Source organism: Mytilus californianus, unplaced genomic scaffold (genome assembly GCF_021869535.1).
Source record: "Mytilus californianus isolate M0D057914Y unplaced genomic scaffold, xbMytCali1.0.p SCAF_10, whole genome shotgun sequence".
NCBI lineage: Eukaryota > Metazoa > Mollusca > Bivalvia > Mytilida > Mytilidae > Mytilus > Mytilus californianus.
Window position 1 is genome coordinate 79926235 of NW_026262582.1, and position 17953 is coordinate 79944187.

At 31.6% G+C, this 17953-nt stretch overlaps 1 long non-coding RNA gene across 2 annotated transcripts; it reads right to left on the reverse strand.

Annotated features, from left to right (window-relative positions):
• Positions 1–1421: 1421 nt before the first annotated feature.
• On the reverse strand, positions 1422–17203 carry LOC127718629 (uncharacterized). 2 transcript variants are annotated; one of them, XR_007989947.1, is made up of 5 exons: positions 16896–17203; positions 15214–15318; positions 13943–14059; positions 5064–5132; positions 1422–4336 (listed from the first exon to the last, which is right to left on the reverse strand). It is a non-coding gene; the product is annotated as an uncharacterized LOC127718629 (long non-coding RNA). The 2 variants fall into 2 exon arrangements; XR_007989948.1 differs by having other exon boundaries at positions 5052–5132.
• Between the last annotated feature and the right edge of the window lie 750 nt (positions 17204–17953).

The window sequence follows — 17953 nt, forward strand, 5'->3', positions numbered from 1 at the left end:
ACAGCAAATATTGATCCCAACTCGTTACATCAAACACCATACCATTACGTAGGTAATTATCAAACTTTAAATTTTCCAATGAAATGCCTTTTATATAAAATTATAAAGTTCTGTTTTAAATTGTGTCGGAATATTTGAAAATATTTTTTTTACCAACCGCAGATCCAGTAGTCTAAGATTTTGTAAGCATAGCATCTTACGATTTTGGTTTATATATTTAATTCAGATTTGTTTTCTTTCTTTCCTTTTGTATTGCTTTGGTTATGTTTCTTTTTATTTGGTAATTTTGAATTTATTAATATTCAAATATATTTTTACGGTTTCAATTTAATTTTCACAATATCAGTAAACTTGAACTTATTTTGATTTGTATTAGCTTTTATTCAATTTCAACCATAAAATTTAATTCTATGAGGCTGATAAATGTACTTTAAGCACTTGCAACTCGTTTATAGAAATTCTTTGTTTTCAACTGTTAGTATGCCTTAACAATAGGAGAATCTCTTACTAAGAACATGATTTACATTCATTCTTCACAATTCAGGCACATCAAATCATAGAAGTTCATTGTTCGAGAGCACTTTGCTATATTTCGACTCGTATAAGGTTGACGACATTGTGTATAACACAGGCAAATTTTAACACCCTCGGGTCAGCTAGTGTTATAAAATTAAATGTCTTAACATGTATAAATAACGATATCTTTTCAATTTGACCATAATTAATTTGGATGGATGTAAATGCTGCAAGAACAAAACATTTGAATAAAGAAAGAATTAAGATAAATGAACTAAGTAAATAAAAGCCTCAAAACAAACAATCCAAGTTATAATGTTTGGAGAAATACACATTTATTTTATAATCATAAATAAATAATGCCAATTAACTATCCGTAACAAGTAACACTAAACGTTATGATGCTTGAGTGTAACCATGAAATAAGTTAATTAATCTAATTCGATTAATCAAATAGTGACACAATACCTGATGATGACGTCAAAAGGTAGCTTCACATTAGGAGTCTAACTCTCATGGAACAAACTTTTCCCCATAGGATAAACATTAATTAACCAAAAGCGTTTGAATGCTCATTTTCTCTACAAATGTTAAAGATGGATGGTGGTTGTTTTAATAAGATACTTAGATCAATTTGTTTCCCGCGTGATATATGACTTGGACTCGAAGCATGTAGCTTTATCTGAACTGTATCTGTTTGTGTGAACACTGATTGGTGTTTAATGGTATCTGCATGTTGTACTGTAATTCATATGCAGAGACGGGTTAAGAATGGTAAAAACAACTATATGAACTGGAAATGACACAACTCCTCTATAAACCACGATTAAACAATTCTATAATCTACCAAGTGGTGTAATTATGCATGAACCGAAGTAGTAAATTGCATAAAAAATCGATTGCCAATAGATTGATAGGATTTAAATAATATAATGTAATTTTGATAACCACTCTGCTCATTTTTCTATCACTGAAAAACGACAATTTTATTTATAGTTTAAGAAACGGTGTGTATAAAATGTATTCGGCAATAATCAGAATCATACAGCATATACAAATAATCAAAAGTAATTGATTAAAAAAAAATAAGAAAATATTGAAGTGAATATGCAAATAAATAGAAAGATCTTGAACATTGAGTATATTTAACGTATAAGAAATATATTCACCTAAATAAAAATTATTTTTAAAAATACTGTTTACATATAATGCTTCTAATAGAAAAAAACAAAGGATATTGGGTATCCATCTATGACACAAAATCAGTACATGCACAGCAAAAATCACACAAAAAAGCATAGGAACAGCGTTTTTATAGCTATTCTTCAACTCAATGTCCCAATGAGGCATTCAACACGAAGCAACAACATCTAAAACTTTGTATAATATATTTTAGTATAAAGATATCAAATGAAAGGTGAAGGACTGTTGATCCTTGTAGAACACGTACTGACTGATAATTTTAAATAATTAAAAAATTGTATGAATGAATTTTAAAATTGAGTGCATATATTTACCATTTCTCAAATATGAAGTACCTGATTTGGTGTATCCAAAATTCCGGTAACCAGTATAGTCTGGTGTATAAATAACGGTATATTGATCCCGCTCCCCATAAATTGTTTGGAAGTGAAAAATTTAACGTTGATATGAATGAGGGTCAAGAATAAGTGGTGTAAGCATTGCAATGACAAAAAGTATGTAGTACTGCTGTAAAAATACGAGATATTCTGTCATTTACTAATTCAATTAATTAATTTGTAAAACAAATATATCTCCAGGTATCAAGTAGATAATTACAGAGATCGTTATCTTAAATACTGTATCAGGGCTACTTAAAAATTACTCATTATTATCAGAATGTATACAATATATCTTAAAAAAATAACAATTACGTTCTAATAACTAGATATTTTCAATTTTCAACAATTAAACTTATATAAGATATAAAAATGGACTGTTAAGCTATAAAAGGAATGACATTACAAACTATAGGTTTAAATGATCATGTTACACTCACATGACAAATATACCTTATATTGATTTATTTACTTGTTTGATCATTATAAAAAAAGGAGATATGTTTTCACAAATTTGGCTTCGTATGACTTTGTTTTCATCGACATCCTGAATTTTGAAACATTTTACTTAGGAACTGAGAGGATAAAATATCTTCATATCAGACTTACTAATTCTTCCGTTTGGTCATGTTTGGGTTTTTTTATCGGAGGGAAATGCTGTTCCTTCCATACATTATTTCTGCTAAGTTTGGTTAACTTTAAATCAAACTTTTCAAATAAAAAGAAGAAAATTAGACCAGTCATGCAGTTTCAATTTGAATTAGTGATGTCATATTTGTATCTGATTAACTTCAAATGAGGATTTCACCTGTTTCGACTGGTAGTTGTAGTGTAGACGATATATTTGTATTGGCAAATCAGAATTAAAGATTGTCACAGGCAGACATGTTTTCCAATAGTTTGAAATCATGTGAGAATTTTAAAAAAGTCCCTACTATAAATTATAAATGCTAGTTTTGGTAAATATATCAAGTTGTTTCAGAGAAGAAGTTGCAAATTTCATTTCTCATATTTCTATGTTCAATCGAATGTTTTTGCTAAAGATACCGTTAGCATTGCACATTTAACATCAATAAATGATGAACTGCTGTAAGGTAACTTTCCCTGGATATTCAAACATGTAAAAAGAAGGGCCTTGTAGACTCAGAGGAGAAGAATTTAACAATTGAACTTGTCCTAGATCTATTGGCTTTCAATTTAACTATGAACAAGGTAAATTTACGATTTTTGAAAAAAAAAATTGCAACGAGATTCTGCATAATTTTTGGAATATATCTTGATTTGGATTTTTAACGTCATACCTGTACATGTGATCGAAGCTCGGCGTTTAGGGAATTTGCCAAATTTTATTCAGAAATCTTTACACCATTTGTTTCAACCTTTTTGGTTTAAGCGCTCGTGATGGAGGTTAATCCAGAAAAGCGTTCATAGGGTGTTATTTTTATTTAAAGGTGGTATGGAAGTATACACGAAAATGAAGAGAATATTGTTATACTTTGCCAAAATGTAGTATATATTGTGATATGTTCAAAAATGTTATAAAAATGATAAGTAACCATGTTAACCTAACTTTCTTCAAGCTACAGCTTGTGCAAAATAACACATTTTGTATGGATTACACAGACTAATAACAGTATAATGTGAATAGAAAGCAAACTAAATGATTAATTTTGAAATAAAATATGGAAGTATAGCTCTCAAAAAATACTTTCAGAAATGAAAAGATATCTGAGGTCATCTTACGTTTTATCTTTTAATGCTATAAAATAAAATAGAAACATTTTGAAAAAGATTGCTTTACAAACTATACCTTTTCTGAGTTACCTCCCTTAATACGCAAAATTTATAAAAAAACATTAAAATCAAGCAAAAATATTCTACTTTTGAGTAACTGTAAACTTAAGATTACATGAAATTGTTGATTCAAATTGAAATTCTTGTTGGTAAATTGCATTCCTGCATCAATTTTAGGACCTAATTAAAAAGCTAGAACTGTTGTGTTCCACTTTTTTACAATCTACGATGGCGGAAGACACACATACAACATTAAATATGATTGACTTTCTCTAAAGTAACAACATATGAACAATAATAGTATTTCTCTTAATAAGATTAAACTGTTAAAAATGTGTATCTGACTGTTTGTAATACCATGTGAACTTTCATTTTGGCGGATCGGAATTAAGTTTCCGTTGAACTGCTACTTATTACACTTATTATACTAGTTGGTCGTCCTTCATCTATTCATTAAAACATAACTCATAAATTACAAAATTTAATATGAAGAGTTAAAAAATAATTATATAAACAATATTTTGTATTTAGTAAAAGTGTAAATATATATTTTTGAAAGATACAGATTACTACTATTAGTCCCTGATTATCATTTTGTATTTGTCGTTTATTGTTTTTGCCATGGTGTTGTCAGTTTCTCCTCGACTGTTTTTAAATATCCTCTTGGTATCTTCAGTATATATGTACATGTATGTTTTTTATTGACCAATCAACGTTTTCAATTGATGCCCTTTATAAACAAGTGACATTTCTTTAAAATCCGAGATCGTTTAATGATTTTTTTGTTGTTTCGGTTTAGCTATCAATATCGGCTCTGTGAAGTGTAATATCGGTTTTCTTATTAATTTTCTTATTGCCCGTCCGGAGCATCTAAGTTTACCCTTACGTCTGTTTTGAATGGGCATGTGTTACTTTTTCACAAGATATATCTAGTAATCCGTTATTGTAAAATGCCTAACAACCGGATATGAATCATCAATGTATTTCAACATGTGAAACACGGTGGGTGCCACTAGTGGAGCAGGATTTGTTTACCATTCCGGACTCTTCAAATAATCCCACACTTTAATCCTTTATCCTGGTGTTGCCTGTTTCTATTGTACATGACTTTTGGGTGACTCATCGTCACTATATTTTAAGTATTTTAGATTGACCATTCACCTTGAGCTATACCTGTTGTTCTGTATTGTGTTGATGAACTTCTTATCGCCAGGACAATATCATCTCTAATTTCTGTATGATCTAATATAATACGAAATGAAAATATATTTTATATCTTATAAAGAAGATGATCCAAGTGCAAAACTATCTTTGATAGCCATAGGGTTGTATTGATCAGTTCTTGTTTCAACGCCATTTAACTTTTGAAATGTCGTGTTACTATTTATTTGCTGCAGCAGTAAAATCCATGAATGTATGCATCAGTGTCCATATGCAAATGCCCATGCTCGTGTTTTGGTCTTGACACTTGCTCTAGAATAGTTTGGTGTGATATACCAAGTCCTGACAGATTAGACGATTTGTCTTGTATTTAAAGATTTAAGACTTTGAAGACATGTTTCTAGTGAGTTAAGTTTCACAGATGATATCGTATATGTTCCTTATGTCGTAACTACAATACCATTCTCTTTTCACGAAGGTGACCTACCGAATTAGACTATTTACCGGATTTGTAAGAACATAAGCAACACGACAGGTGCCACATGTGGAACAGGGTCTGCTTACCCTTCCGATGCACCTGCGATTACCCCCAGTTTTTTGGTGGGGTTCGTGTTGCTTAGTCTTTAGTTTTTTATGTTGTGTCATCTGTACTATTATTTGTCTGTTTGTCTTTTTATTTTTTGCCATGCCGTTGTCAGTTTGTTTTCGATCTATGACTGTCCCTCTGGTATCTTTTGTCCCTCTTTTAAGACGCAGATGTATCATATTGGTCCACCAATCGTGATGGTGACCGCAAACCATAGTAGTGTCGATTTCAGTCGTTCTAACCAGTCGAAAACACTAGGAGTACATTTTTATTTGTTTTTTTTGTAACTGTTCTCAATAGGAAGAGTCATGACTGTTATAATGCCTCGTATATCCATATATTATATAGTATATCATCCAAATAATCATATGTCATGGAAAATATTCATGTCTGGGTGAAAAGAAATCGTTGAAAGCTAATAAAAATGTATTAATACGAGCAAAATTTCATAACACCGTTTTTCAAATATTGTCAGGACATTTTTCATCGTTTAATTAATGAGAAAATTTCTGAAAAAGTACTGTTTAAATACCTCTTAAATTACAAAATATTTCATGAATTTGAAATTTACAAATTTAAAAAAAAACTAATAATAATTTTATTTAGAAAACTTCAACAGCCTCTCTTCGAAATATTTTATATGTGAGTATGTGAACATGCTTTCGTCCTAATGATAACTGTAGTTCGTTCTATATCAAAACAATCATGTACTAGTATATTAATTTCGGGACGAATATCATTGAGACGAACAGACATCTCAAGTTAAACCAAATACATCAAATAGAATTCCTTCCCCAAAACAACAAAGTCCCCTTCATTTAAACAACTGATGAAAAAATCAATGTACCTTAACCTAAACAGGCCATCAGTCACTAGCTTAGTACTAGATTTTTGCAAATGCAGATTTTATGCTCGCATTTGCTAGTGTTCTGACTATTTTTCAGATTATATCTTTAAAAAAAATGTCATATGTATTTGAAGACCCAAGACGTATTGTTAAGGTTAATCATTACCTTTTGGCTATTATGGCGGTGTTGACATCACAAATCGTATTCTGAGTTCAGACAAAAAATATTAACTTTTATGGATATTGAGTTTCCTTTTTTTTTTTTTCGTCCCATAGAAGGTGCAAAAATAAACAAAGTTTGGGAAAATTTATGAGATGTCCCCCTATGTAATAATATAAGTAATTTGTTTAAATTGAAATGGACAATAGATACCTACACAACAACAGGTGATTTAAACTGTATAAATGAGTGCACCGTATCAAATGAAATTTAGATGTTTTGTTTGTTTTTTTTTTGTTTTTTTTTGGCACTCATGTGGAAGCGACAAAAAATTGAATCCCAAAATCAACATAATTTAAAAATTTTCTGAAACGTAAAATTGAGAATAGAAACGGGGAATGTGTCAAAGAGACAACAACCCGACCAAAGAGCAGAAAACAACCCAGGGCTCTAATTAGTCTTTAACACAGGGAGAAAATCCCGCAACCGGAGGCGGGCTTCGAGCTGGCCCCTAAAAAAAACATGTACAAGTCTAGCGAAAATGGACGTTACACTTAACTCCGAAACATATAATTGAACTAAAATTAAAATCATAAAAGTCTAACAAATGCCAAAGGCTCCTGACTTGTCTTCATCACATGAAAATTAAGCACAATCCCTCTCTTAGTTGTTTAGTATCATATCATCATAAAATATACGAGACGAAGATAACCCGTATCATGCCAACAACTGGTTTTAGAATAAATGTGTTTATTTCCGATGCATAGACCCTACGAATGAATTAACATTAATTCCAACAAATGCCATTTCCAATGACCTGACAACAGTATCGTAACTATAACCCTTCCGAATAAGTCTTGTTTAAAGGTTTGGCTAGCTTTTCGGGTGAATAACGATATGTTGTGCTTTGTATAGAATATTACCATAAAGGATTGGATGTGAAATACCTGAACGTACAAGATGTCTGCACATTGATTTGTATTTACGAATGATGTCCTTCTACCGATGATAAAATTTAGTAAATGTTTGTGATTTCGAAACCCCTTGTTTAATAATTTTTCATTAATACATAGATGTCTTTCGTTAACATCAAATACGTTGTTACATACACGAGCGACTCGAACAAGTTGAGAGATATAAACACCATATGTGGATCCTATACTGAGGAATGATTACAACTCTCGGTCATGGACGATGTTAAGGTCTCCTGTTAAAACATGGGAATTGTGGCCATAAATGTATTTGAAATTTCTGCAATGTCATGACGTAGGTGATATTAACATCTTTACACACTTCGCTTTAATTAAACACATATTTCCGGGTAGATTTGTTCAGAAAAATGCATAAGTATTAACCTACTAGCCTTAGGCTTATAACCTATTGCCGAGGAAAATTTTATATATATATATAACCTTAGCCGTACTTGGCACAACTTTTGGAACTTTTAGTCCTCAATGCTCTTCAATTTTGTACTTGTTTTGGCTTTCGAACTTTTTTGATCTGAGCGTCACTGGTTAGTTTTGTGTGGATGAAACGTGCGTCTTGCGTATAACATTTTAAACCTGGTACCTTTTGTTAGCTATTATTCGTATGTTTCTCTGTCCTATATGTTCTCCCATGTATTGTAGTCCTGTCATGTTATGTTGTCATTGTGATGTTATATTTAACATTGCCATAAAAGCGGAAGGTTTGGCTAGCCACATAACCAGGTTCAACCCACCATTTTTTTCTTAAAAGGTCCTGTACCGAGTCCGGAAAATTGCCAATGTTATATTATAGTTCGTTTCTGTGTGTGTTACATTTTAATGTTGTGTTTCTGTTGTGTCGTAGTTTTCCTCTTAAATTTGATGTGTTCCCTCAATTTTAGTTTATAACCCGGATTTGTTTTTTTCTCTTTTATTTGTGAAGTTCGAACAGCGGTATACTACTGTTGCCTTTTTTTTAATGTCTTAATCTCGCAATTTGATCAAAAATGAGAACAGTTTGAGGAATTTACTTTGATAAATTTGCAAGAATTAATCACAAAAACATTTTCATGTTCTTACCATATTGAAACCGTTAATTTAAAAAAACAAACTGCTGTAAAAGAAAATACAATCCCGGGGGATCAATAAGTGTATGTTCATATTGAAACATTTTTTTCGTTTAAGGGTAGATTGTATATCGCAATCTTGGATTGTAAAATATCAGTACACAATCATTATAGTGTATTGCTTAAATCTGCAAATATCTACCAGGTAGATTGGCAATTAATGTGTAAGACTATTCGTTCGAATGTGAAAAATGAGTGATATGTTGCATTATTTTGACTGTTTTAACAAAATACTTAAGAATTGTTCGATTAAATTTTTCAACTTAGCTATATATGATAGTGACATTTCAATTTTTTTCTTGTAGCAGGAAAACAAGTTCGGTGACACCATCATTTCTTTTTATTGTCTTTCAGCATATTGTTAAACCTATCTTCTCATATTTTATTTTAAAATTCTATCTCATAGATTTCTTTTATTCACAAACAAGTGTTTTTTTTCATGAATAATCTATGCAAATTAGACAATTTTGGAGGAATTGTAGCTTGACAAATAGCACGGTGATCCATACTTTTGATTATATTTTGTTTAAAAGCATGGCATAATCTCCCTTTTGGCAAAGTATGAGAAAATCTATTTGCAGAAAAATATAGTGATCATCCACCTTAAGTAAATATTTCTTGAAACAGCCTTTTATTGAAGCTTTTTCAGTAACCCAAATACCGTTATCTGTAATTTGAGATCATTTTAAGGTTAATAAATAGAAACATATCGACTTTTGTCAATATAAGGTATCAAATTATTTTCCCATTATTGAACAAGGATCAATAAAAATGCGAACATGACTTTGCTCCTAAATCAATTAAATTGGACATCAGTTACTTACGTTTGGAAACATTAGGTTGTCTATTAAATTAAACCAAAGAATAAGAAAGAAAGAACGCGTTGGTGTTAGTGATTAAAGAATGTTTTAGACTTTTACAAAATGTTTAACCTCGATCAGAAACCAAACTGATACTCTTTATACTTTCCGCTTTAAATCTCTAATCCTTCATATCAGACACTTACTGTAGTAATAGTTATTTGCTTCATGCGTGAATGAAAAGAACAAAGTATAGCATATAAAGCATTATAATTCTAATTTTACTTTTGCTTTGATTAAAATTAAAGGAGCTATCACTTAAATGTTTGGAACAGATAATACTTCAAACCGACTAGTTGTTACAAGCGATTTATTAACGATTCTTTTGTTAGCAGAAAAGTTAAGCGATTATATCAAATCTTTATCTTCTATTATATGAAAATAAAACAATCGTAGCGAATTCATACAAAGAGGAGTAAAGGAAAACAAAACATCCGCAATCATTTGATCGCTTAGAGGATATACAGCCAATTCAAAACATCATATATTCAACAATTATTTCCTATTTGCACAGTTGTCAAAATTATTCTACTTTAAGGTTAACTTCATTTTTACCATAGCCCTGAATAAACATGTTTCAACTTACAACTTGTCCATTTTTATTCAACGTTCTACTGTATAACTTTCATTACAATTATTGCGAATTTAGTAGAAAATCTTAAATCTGAAATTCAAGGTAACTCCAATATGTCAATAATCTGTAGCTAGAAAATGACGTACATTTATAAGTTTTCTTACTCCGGACATGCACAAAGGAAAGTTAATAGTTTTCACTTTCGTTTTAGTTGACTATATAAAATTGAGAATGGAAATGGGGAATGTGTCAAAGAGACAACAACCCGACCATAAAGCAGACAACAGCCGAAGGCCACCAATGGGTCTTCAATGCAGCGAGAAACTCTTGCACCCGGAGGCGTCCTTCAGCTGGCCCCTAAACAAATATGTATACTAGTTCAGTGATAATGGACGTTATACTAAACTCCAAATTATACACAGGAAACTAAAAGTAAAAATGATACAAGACCAACAAAGGCCAGAGGCTCCTGACTTGGGACAGGCGCAAAAATGCGGCGGGGTTAAACATGTTTTTTTAGATCTCAACCCTCCCCCTATACCTCTAGCCAATGTAGAAAATACATACGCACAACAGTACGCACAGTAGAACTCAGTATAAGAAAATTCTGAGTCCGATGTCAGATTGGGAAACAAAAGAAAATAAACAAAATGACAACAATACATAAATAACAACAGACTACTAGCAGTTACTGACATGTCAGCTCCAGACATCAATTAAACTGATTGAAAGATTATGTCTTCATCATAAAAATATCAGGCAATACCTCCTGTTAGGGGTTTAGCATTATACCGTCATCAAAAATATGAGAAGAACATAACCCGTATCATGCCAACAACTGGTTTTAAAATAAATCTTTATTTCTTTTCATGCTTATTATATACTTAAATCAAATTATAAAAAAAATGAAAAGACATTGTTTTCATGCTGGATAATGCAATGTTTGTTGAAATATCAAAGTTTGGAAAACTTAATTCACGCATTACTCCCTTTCGTTTTATCAAGTTTTCCCAATTTGTTGTGTTTCTTCAAACTGATATTGAATAAAAACATTTTTAAAACTCACAACTAAATGCAGATTGCGGTATTTAGGGCAACTATACTAGCTGTCGTCTTTGGCTATTAAATTTAACATAAGAGTGACTGAAGTCAATTGATGATATCAAAATTTTCTTAGCACTGAATACAGGCTATTTTTTTCTGAATAACAATTGTATCAAAAACCAATATTTTTTTTTCACTTTCAGGTCAGTTTTACCATTATTTCTAATCGAAGAGAGGCAACAAATTCCAATGAGCCATTCAAATTCAAATATCAAAGACAAACTGACAACGCCATGGCAAAAAACCGTCAGACAACAGTCTACAAATACACTACATAGAAAAATTATAACTGACCAACACGAACTCCTCCCCCTCCCAACAAAAGGGAACCTCAGTTACTGCGGAAGGGTAAATATATTCCCCTCCATATGTGGTATCCGTCGTGAAACTTCATCACTTGTTTTAATAGCTACCTTATACTTTTATAATCAACAATCTTCTGTAAGTGACATCATGTGTAGAAACTCTTGAATATCGTATCAACTTGGTGATATATACTCGATATTGAGGAGCTGCTCCAATGTTGCTACATAGAAATAGAATGTTCACAATTGGGAAGCTGTAATTATATCTTTTGTCGTAACGTTTTGTTCTCAACGGACCCTCATTGCTTTCAAGATGTTATTCAAGATATTTTGCAGGCTCAACTGTATCTTTTGTATCTTTTATTTTAAGTTCGATTGGATAGATGCGTTCAACGTAGTCAACAAACCTTGAATTATTCAATGAGAGGACGTTATCTATATACCGGAACCTAAAGTGAAAAACATATTGCTACCTTCCTTACGATCTTCCTAAGAATCACCTGATTAAAGTATGTCGCAAATAAATAAATCCATCATAGATACCAGGATAAAAAATGTGTACTCAAGACGCCCGTTTCGGACATTCATATTTTAGATTGCGTTTGAAAATAAATGTTACGCTTTGTTCTAAAAAAAAGACCTTGAATTCATATATAAGTTCTTGTACAATTACATAATATATAACCTACAAACTGACATATGTCAAACTTTACCAGTAACGAATATTCTAGACAGGATAAGTAGTCAACCAGAAGTGACTCAGTAGTAAACAATTATAATGATGTTGTTTTCTATGCGTATGACTCATGAAGTGCATTAAATTTCATGAAACATAGTATAAAAAAAGAAATGTGGTATGATTGCCAATGAGACAACTCTCCACCAGAGACCAAATTACATAGAAGTTAACAACTATAGGTACTACTGTACGGCCTTTAACAATGAGCAAAACCCATATTGCAGAGTCAGTTATAACAGGCCCCGAAGTGACAAATGTAAAACAATTAAACGAGATATCTAACGGGCTGAAAAAGAGTTTCGAAATTCAAATATATTAAGCGTTACAACATCATGAACATCAAACCTTAAACGTGAACAGCTGACATCGTAAACTTGACGAGTTCCAAAATGTGTGTTCAATTGATTTTCTTATAGATGAAAATGGTTTGGGTTTTTTTTTATTTCTGATAAACACGAAAATAATATTGGCATATACAGGAGGCGGCTACCATGTCGACGCACCAAGTATCGATCCTATCAGAGTCATGTGATTCCCTCTTTTTGTGTTTGTTACCTTTATTTGTCCCTACCTAATCGATTTATTAGATATGAACGTCGGTAAAATACTGTCGCCTTAATGAAAAGACACATACAGCGTTATTAATTCATAGTTTAAATGGTTATTTGTTTTTAAATGTTGGAATTTCAAAATCATTGTAATATTATAATTTTAGGAAATGCATAATTTAAACCGATGATGATATTAATGACTCAATTGTTATTGAAATCATGTTATCTCACCACGAAGAAATACCAAAAGCGAAAGGTAGGCTTGCCATTATTTTCGCTGGCGTCGGCGGCGTTTACAATTTGTGAGAGTTTAGGATTATGTCAGTTTAATAAAAACCACTTGTGGTAAAGCAATGGTATTTTGTATCAGCATCAACACGTCTTGTTTCAATGGCGACTATCTGAACACATCACCTCAGTCATTTTCTATTGAATTTGAAACTTTTGCTTGATTTAAATGTTAAAGTAAGTGATGAAGAAACCTTAAGGGAAACACTTATGGTAAGTCAATTTTCGTTGATATGCGCTTGTATTAGCACTGGCATAACTCATGTCCTTTAAGACTATTAGGTCTTGCCTTCTCAAAACGGTTCACTGACTGGAACTTTTTCATAGTTTACTTAAACAAGTTTGTGATTATGTCAGTTTAAACACTATTGCATCAATGATACTTCATATGGAAGTGTATTAGCATACATCCGTCAGATTTCCATGACCATTGTATTGCTGCACCCCATCAGTTAGGGTATATAGACTTTGGATTTTTTATATAGTATACATGTCAAAGATTTTGATTAGGTCAATTGTAGGAGAATAGGTTCTGTACTTTAGTCATGGTTCATTGATGTTGAATGCTTTGCATATCTTATTTATATGATGAAATATTTCAATTTTAATTTCAACATTTGTATTTTATTACCAAATTGCAGACAGTCGAAACATACTAGTATCTTAGTTTTACAGATGTTATGAATTAGTTGCTTGTTATGGAATATTTATTTCATAGTTAGGATGACCTTTCTGTATTACATTTACTTTTAACGATAAATATGAAACCTATTTTTTTATCATACCTTTCTCTTCCTTCAGTTTTATTCTTCTGATATGTGTCCTTATCCTTTCAGTCCTCCTTACCACCATTAAAATGCATCCAATAATACATACAGCCAAAACAATCAGCACCACTAAAACTATTGAAGTAACAATTATTCATTTCTACAAGTACTTACGTAGACAGCCTTCAAAAATACAATCGTAAACAATATGATCGTATTTTACAGTTGTTGAAATCCAAAAGATCGATGAAATATAAAACACATGAATAAGTAGTTATTTCAAATTAACTGTCATAAGCAGACATTTGCCAGAGCTATATTTATTCATTGCTTGCAAATTTTTCGACATCAATTTTTGTTTTCTCTCAATATTTAATTTTTCAGTTTTGCCCAGAGACATTATTTTTTTTATCTTAAAGGCTTTTTATAGTCTTCACGTGTTTGCAATGTCATCATTAGTTGCATATTTTAATGTTTTCCTAATATTCTTTTTGAAAATTGTTTTTAACCATTTCTAAACATCGTTAATGGTGAAATATACATTGTTATGATTTTCATGATTGAGTAGGAAGGGATCAGATCTTCGATAGTGAATGTTATTCCATACTTATTGAGACTTATATTTTTTTACTTGAATGGTATATATAAGTTTCGTGAATACGCAGGCTTTCTCACCTGGTTTACTTCAATCTGCAAGTGTAAATGTTTTGATAGTGGTTTTTTTCTCTCGTTTTATCCATATGACCAACATGTCTAATCCAGTTATTGACGTATATCGTGATTTGATTCTGTTGCTAAATCCGTCTATATTCAAATCATTATTTTTACTGTTACTTCTGGGTTAAAGCCAACATTTCATTTCGGGTATTACTTGTGTCTGTCCTATTTCTTGATCAGATAATAAAAAAACCTTTAATTCTTCATTTTAGCGACTGCAGCTTTACCTGATGCTTGACATGCAATGCTTCAAAACAAAGATCGGTTATTCATGAATAAAATCAATGATTATCGTGTTAAGTGTTGGTAATGTCTTATTTTTCATTTTGGAACCAAATGCTTAAAGGGTACTCTGCAAAACGATTGATTATTCATTTTTTTTTTTGTTCAGTGAATATTGATTTGTAGATATCATTTCTAAACTTATAATTAAAACATGGAAATCGGTTAAGAAGGGATTGACAAAAAACACAATAACGATGTAGGAATATTTGACGTTAGTCGTTTTCGTTTGTCAAGGTCACCCATTTTGTTCTTAAAGAAGCAATATTTTATTTCATATTCTTACTAACCAATCATCACTTTTTTTAACGTATTGGTATTATGTTTTGGTGTCAAACTGGCAGAATTCTTTCCAACATTCACAGGAATTATAATCTTCTCAAACAGTCTAAAATCTATAAACAATGTGATATAAAAGATCAGCATTAAAAAACCGATTTATTTTGTCAAACCATTTTTTATTTTTTTAATTTTCAAATTAGAATTTAACATATAAAAAAATATCATAACTACAAACACATTTCTGTAGGCAAAAGAAGGATTTGGCAGCGTCGGATTTATATCAAACTATTAAAACGGTAGAAGATACCAAGAGCGCAATAACATCAAAAAGCCGAACCCCTACATCATAGCAAAACAAAAACCGAGAAAAAAAACAAAAGTCCACGAAACACTACACTTAAACAAAATTACATTTGCACTGCAAGAACCTAACAAACATTTGAAGATGAACATATGTGCTCAGCAAAAATCAACTGGTGACATTTGTACTTGCTGAGTCTGCCAACAAATACTGAATACTCAAACATGTACTTGCCACTCCACTGGGTCCGTATACACTATATATTGCAATGTAACTTACAAAACCCAGAATGTTATATACCTGCTTCAGTGTCGATGTGGCATGCAGTATGTTGGCGAGACAGAACAGTCATTCAACAAACGCATGAATGGTCATCAAAGTGACTACACCTGTAAGCCCGACGTCCCCTTAAGTCGTCATTTGACGCCCAAGCTGATCTCAAAAACCTTACCATCACTATCATAGACCACAACGAGGGTTGGTCAGGGGCCAACAGGCTTGCTCGGGAAGATTTTTGGATAACAGTTAGTTAAGATCCATTTTGTTACATCTGGTGATCCGTATTTTTGGCAATAGCCAATGGAAGTCAACAGGGTTTAAGAACATCCGTTGTTCGACCTGCTAGTCAAATGCGTTTTGTTGAAATATACTTTTTCACTTTTTAGGTCTTTTTTGAAAATGTTGTTTGTGCTGTATTTAGACCCCTTTACCAAGAAATTTGTTTTGCATGCACACGTATAAAAGTTGCGGTTTTTATCCAACGCAATCATAGGTTTGAAGCTTGTTTTCAATTTAGACTTGTATATATATATATATGTCGAATGTGAATGTTAAAATGACCGCAGAATGATTTTCCTACGTCCCTGATGATAATTCTAATTTGTTCAGATGTTACTTAGTGTAGTCTTAATTAATTTTAAGCGAAATTGTTATGAAACAAAGGTTCCGACTATCAGAGGGCAAATACTACCATAGATGTATTTGGCTATTCTTTCACGTTCCCAGTTCCTCCTAATGTTTCTACTATTTATACATCCCTGTCTTTTAAGCTCTCTTGAAATCACCAAATTTATTAAGTGTTATTCTCTTGCACAGTATAAAGAAGTAACATATCATGATACAACATATTTATCATCCTGATATGTTCCTCCCGGCTTCAATACGTTCCAGACGTTATTTTCTATATATCATAAGGAGCTTGTCTTTTTCGCCGTTTATTTACTTATTGTGTAAAAAAAGGAAATGTTATTACAATACAACATGATATATATTGACTGGACTGTTTTCATACAATAAAGTTGATTGACTAAAGTTAATTGTAGAGGGAAAATATATATCTAGTGCGGGAACTTTCTAAAACATTATCTTAGTGAATATGACCTTTCTTACCTTCCCCATTCTGTTTGACTGCTGTTCTTACAGAATATGTAGTTTTAGTGCCGATTACAAAGATTCTTGCTTCGCAACCAAATGTAGAATTATTTGGTGCTGTACTCATATTCAATGTAAATATCATGCAATTTTCGGTGCAATAGCATATATTAGATAGACATCTGCCATTATTATGGACGCATTTGTCATCAACAAATCTTATATCGTCGTAAGTAACATCATTAACATGAAACTCGACTGAGCATCCCAACGTTTTGTGACTTGTGGTGCAGTTGAAATGTAATATGGTACCATTAGCTTCTTTCAGATTTGTCCCATATAAATTAATATCGGGCAATAAACCTAAAACATTGCATGAATTATATATATATATATATATATTTACATACAGTTCTAAGATTTTGATTTTAAATCAAAGATTTTAAAAAATAGGTTTCTGCTGTGAAGAGAATGGAGCAAGCGTGTTGACCGTAAAACTAGTAAAGGGTTAAGTTCTATATTATAACACTGTTGCAGCAGTTTTCTGTTGGGAGTCCGTAGTGTAAACAATCCACGTGCATATCGTGTCAATTGAAATATGCATTTAATGGAGCAGATAGTATGTTACTTTTAAGGTTCACAATGTAAATACTAAAACCGTTACGTTTGTTTCAGACCACAATATGATTTTTTAGATAGGCTTATTTCAGGAAATATTCCTATAATAAAGCAGTATCCCGAGTGTAATAATCAATAGGATAAATTAGCCGCAAGTACTGATTAAATGTTGGTTAGTAGGCGACTTAACATTATCAATATAACTGGCCCTGAATATCTTAGCAAGATGCTTTCTTTGTATTCATTTTGTTTATTCTTGAAAATAAAAACAGTCGGTTTCTTTTTTTTTTACCGATACTTCGACAAATATGTTGTCGAGTGTTAAGTCCAGCACTTAATTTTATCATCATCGTTGTATTGGTTGCTGTGTTACTGAATAAAATATAGAATAAAAACAGTCCGTTCTATCTATTCATATGGTTATACTGACAATTTGTTTCAGTAAAAGATACAGTCGA